Here is a 4829-nt window from a genome sequence, read left to right on the forward strand (position 1 = left end):
CGTTCCATAAAAATGGGGCTGCAGAACAGAACGCCCTATCACCATACCTTTTTGTCTTCGTCATGAATGTATTGAGTTTTAAAATCGTTCGCAGAACGAAGTTTGCGCCTAGGTACATAAAAACTTATTAAATCTCTCAGATATTGTGGACCAGCACCATATAAACATTTAAAAGTAATAATTAAATCTTGTAAATGATACGCTGGTGTACAGGTAGCCAATGAAGTTCCTGCAGAAATGGTGTAATATGATCAGAACGCGGATTTGTAGCTGGCAAAAGCATATTTACTTGTTTGTAGTTGGGATGTGTTACGCTTGTTTTTACAATGCTTTTGCTGAATGCAGTAATACAAAGTAGTACATTTAAATTAACTAATGTTCAGAACATACATCAGTCAATGTTGTATGAGGCAGTACATCTTCTGATGGATTTTCAAATGATGCATCACGGTCCCTCTATCACCGTTGATGCATGGATATTTGAAACCAATTTGCTAGAATATAACAAGAGCATCACACTACCTTGCTGCGGATACCTACCACTCCCTTTGCTGATTATGTTGGGGGACTCCCCCAACATAACCAGCAAAGGGAGTGGTAGGGCTACGGATCCACAGCAACACACTACCTTGTCGTTAGCCCAGACACTTCGCACCAAAACCACTTTGCCCCACACAACTTCGTCCCAAAACCATTTCGCACCAAAACCACCTCGTCCCAAGTACTACCTCGTCCAACGCCACTTCGCCCCAAGTACCACCTCGTACTAAAACCACTTCACTAAAGTATAGTTCCGTCAACTCGTCCTAAAACATCGATGCCACGATGTATCATAACGTTGTTTTTACCTGCAACTTGGCTACCACGAACCATTTATTCTTCCATGAAACCATACGGTATATTAGAAAAAAGAAACACGCAAACTACTAAATGGTACATTTCAGGTGCCGTGCGTGGTATTGCACGATGCGATGTCATTTTCTCGAAATGTGTACAATTTCAAGATTTCAGTCCTAGGATGATAGAAAGGTGATTGAAACTTCACAGGTAGTGGTTGGTTATTTCAGCTTTTAACGGTTAGCGATAAATTGAGGAGTGAAGTGGCAATGTTTTTGGGGCGCAATGGTTTTGGGCGACGTGATTTTGGGGCGAAGAGGTTTTGGTACGAGGTTGTTTTGGTGCGAAGTGGTTTTGGTGCGAAATGGTATGGGACGAGATGGTATGGTGCGAAGTGGTTTTGGTGCGAAGTGTCTGGGAACCCCTTGTCGTTAGCTGCAGTACAGTGGCTCGAGGTTTTTGGGTGGGACAGCAACACAGTAGCTCGAGGTTTTGCCTGGGTATTTGGGTCGGATGGCAATACCAGACTGGTTTTGCCGTCCGACCCAAATACCCAGGCAAAACCTTGAGCTCCTGTACTGCAGCTACCTTGTCGTATGAACAAAGTGTAGCCTGCACTGCACTCTACACTCTTGCTGTGTGCAGGTATACTGTACGATCGTCTAATCATGGAGGTAGCAGAGACTCCATGGCCTAATCAAGACAGGGTATATTTTATCACGGTCCTTTTGATGGAGGGACCATGATTATATATATTCAAAACGGTTATAAATGCTTGATGAGGTTGTAAAAATAATCTATCGATAAGAAAGTTTCATGATCAATAGGTACGAACAGGAACAATATGATATTGATTTCGTCCTGTGCTAAATCGGGTTGACTTATCGATCTGTCTTGTCATCAGGTCGCTCCTAATCAAATCACGGCGACTCGGACATATTCACCATCAAAATCGACATTTGGACAAAAGAAACAAGTTGTGAAATGCATGTTAGGCATGAACGGTTGCATTTCTGTATTGATAGTTTGGTCGAATCCGAGTACGCTGTGCAATAGATCGCATGGATACGGATGTAAACAACTTCACTGCCCTGCGCGCATTGTACAACTGACACAAGTTTCAAACTCACCTGAACACTTTTGTCAGAACGGCCTCACTCAAGGGAAGCTAGTTCCCAACGATATTACATTTATCATGATTCAATACTTCATTCATAATCTTATTATGACGACTGTAAGTCCCTGGATGTTCCTACATGTCGATCATAACAAATTTTGGACGGGATTTTAAAACCCCGACACGACAGCACTGACACTGGTGGCAGCCATTTTGAATATTTCAGTATTTGCATATGTTGATATATGAAAAAACATGCATGACGTCATACTGTGGGCGGGGTCACAACTGCGTGGGCGGATTTGGTCACAACTGCGATGTGACAGAGATATTTGGTAAGTGATACAGGTTGAGAGTTTTGAAGTCTGGGATTGTGAAGAGTTCTGTATGTGAATTTTACGCTGAAAGAGAAATTTTAAAGATGAAAAAGTAACATCTTGGTGGCAAAACATTGCAAGTGTCGCACAACAGTAAAAGTTTTTTGTTTTGAGATGGAATGTCCCCTGTTACATTTATTTATTTATTTATTTATTTATTTGTTGCAACCCTTTTATTATAAAGCAGGGACTCACTGAAAACAACAGGAGCAGCAAATTACACGAGGCACTGGAAATGCAAACAAAAAGATACAGAAGAACTACATGGAGTTGAAAAAATCTAACCAAAGAAAACAAGCCATTATTATCAACTAAACCATATCGTTAGAGACTAAAGCTGAAAAGCAAATGTTAGTTAAATTAAAAATTTCTTCCTGCTATCTACTATATCTGTTAAGAAACGTCTGAAAAAGTTGACAATTTCTTTGTACAGATCTTTCTTGTAATTCTTTGTAGAATCACAAAGGAAAAAGCATATCAGCTCCTTTCTTTCTCTGAAATCCTTGAGTAAGTTCAATTCGCTATTATTCAACAGCATTTCTTCAGTATCAGTCATTAATTGTTGTCTTTCTGTTGTGAACTGATCACATTTGAAAAGAAAACGTTCCAATGTCTCATCTTCTTTTCCTCAGCAAGGACATGTGCAAATCATCTTCATTGTTTTCCCTTCTCTTTTCATATTTCAGACCATGAGTATATGATCTTGCTTTAAACTTTAATGGAGCACCCTTGAAAGCATTGATAGATTTTAGATAATCTTCACACTGAAGCTTGTTTTTAAATCTTTGATAGTGAGCTAGGGTAGATTTTTTGGTCATATTTTCTCTCCATTCATTTTCATCATAGTCAAGAACAATGTGTTTAATATTTTGATCAGTGAGCTGATCAATGTTCGTTACATTTAAATTTGTCATTATGCCATTGGCAGATTTTGTGCAGTTCCAACACAACTTTTTAGGTTGTGTTCAGCTCCATTGTTAATTAACTTCAGGTGATTAAAGACAAGTTCTGTCCACCTTGAATTATCCACATCACAGAGCCTTTTAAAATATTTAAGTTGCATGATATCAAGTCTACTTCTCATAGTATTCCAACCAAGGTCACCAAGAATTGCTTCATTTGCTGTATGTCTGCATGCTTTTAGGATGAATTTACCCACTAAGCCTTGCATTCTTTCAAGACTTTCTATGTCAGTTGTGCTAAGTATCAATATTTCTCCCGCATATTCTAATGCAGGACGTACAATATGATTCCATAATGACAAACCATAATCAGTTCTATTAATGTTTGCATGATTGTCAAGGATTGCTTTAATGAGAGGAAACATTGTCAAATGTTGATGTTATTTTCCTAAAATTGGTATAGTCAGAGAGATTACGTGACATCCCAGTGTTGCAGCCAGGAATTTTAGATCAGGGGACACTGTGTCCCAATACCATTTATTTTGGGGGACATTTTGTTCATTTTGGGGACAACAAGCAGTTGTCAATCAAATTTTGCATTATTTCCTAACACATTAGTTTCATTGAACAAATTCAAGATACCGGGACCGCATCACTATGCTTGAATTTCACGCAATTGAAGCAGTATACCATATCTGCCGCAAACCAGAGCTCAGACAGACTACAGTCAAGCAAACTATGATATCAAGTGCAGCGTTTTAACTACTTTCAATCATATAGCTAGCTCTGAAAGAACGTTGTGTAAGCCTCACAATAATTATGCAAAACAAAGATCAGCCTCAGTAACAGATATTACTTTTAGCTACACCCATCACAGTCGACTCACTAGTGCGCCCGAGGTGACCGGCAGTACGCAAGATTGCGGGACAACTGGTTCCGTTTTGGGGACATTGTCGCAAGGGCGCATCCTGGCGGCAACACTGACATCCTGTAGCCTAGATACTTATACTCAGATCATGATTCTTTAATCTTAAGGTTACCGATCGTCCATTCTTTATATTTATCAACTTTCTTATTTACTATCAAAATATTAGACTTCTCTTCATTAATTGACATTTTCCATAGTTTACAATACTTATTAGCAATGCATAACATACACTTCATTTGTTTCTCATTTGGTGCCATAAGGACTACGTCATCAGCAAAAAACAGGCCACTCATGAGTTCTGAATCAAGCTTGATATACTTCATGCTTTTTGAATTCATCGATGTACACTGCAAATAAAATCGGTCCTAAAACACATCCTTGCCTGAGACCCTCATTTTGGTCAAAATAATCTATTTCAATATCATCAAGAGACACCTTACTTTCAATAAGATCGTATGTGTGTTTTATCACACGCGACAATTTCCCTTTGGTTCCATTATTCCACAATGCGTACCATAATCCGTCGCTCTATATTGTGGATATTTAATTTTTGTGATTCTGCCAGAACTCTCCACAGGGAATTGCCCTTTTTTTACAAGCCGTATCAGTGGTCTCTGAAATTATTCAAAATGACACAATCAATGAAATCCAATTACACTTTGTACTGA

The 4829-nt window shown here is 38.9% G+C and overlaps 1 protein-coding gene across 1 annotated transcript in view; it reads right to left on the bottom strand.

Annotated features, from left to right (window-relative positions):
- The window catches only part of LOC139119276 (uncharacterized), a 37123-nt gene extending 34954 nt beyond the window's left edge, over positions 1-2169 (bottom strand). The window contains exon 1 of the mRNA XM_070682983.1: positions 1968-2169. The gene's annotated coding sequence lies outside the window, so the exon portion shown is untranslated. The remainder of the gene's footprint in view (positions 1-1967) is intronic.
- Between the last annotated feature and the right edge of the window lie 2660 nt (positions 2170-4829).

Source organism: Ptychodera flava, chromosome 19, assembly GCF_041260155.1.
Source record: "Ptychodera flava strain L36383 chromosome 19, AS_Pfla_20210202, whole genome shotgun sequence".
Taxonomy (NCBI): domain Eukaryota; kingdom Metazoa; phylum Hemichordata; class Enteropneusta; family Ptychoderidae; genus Ptychodera; species Ptychodera flava.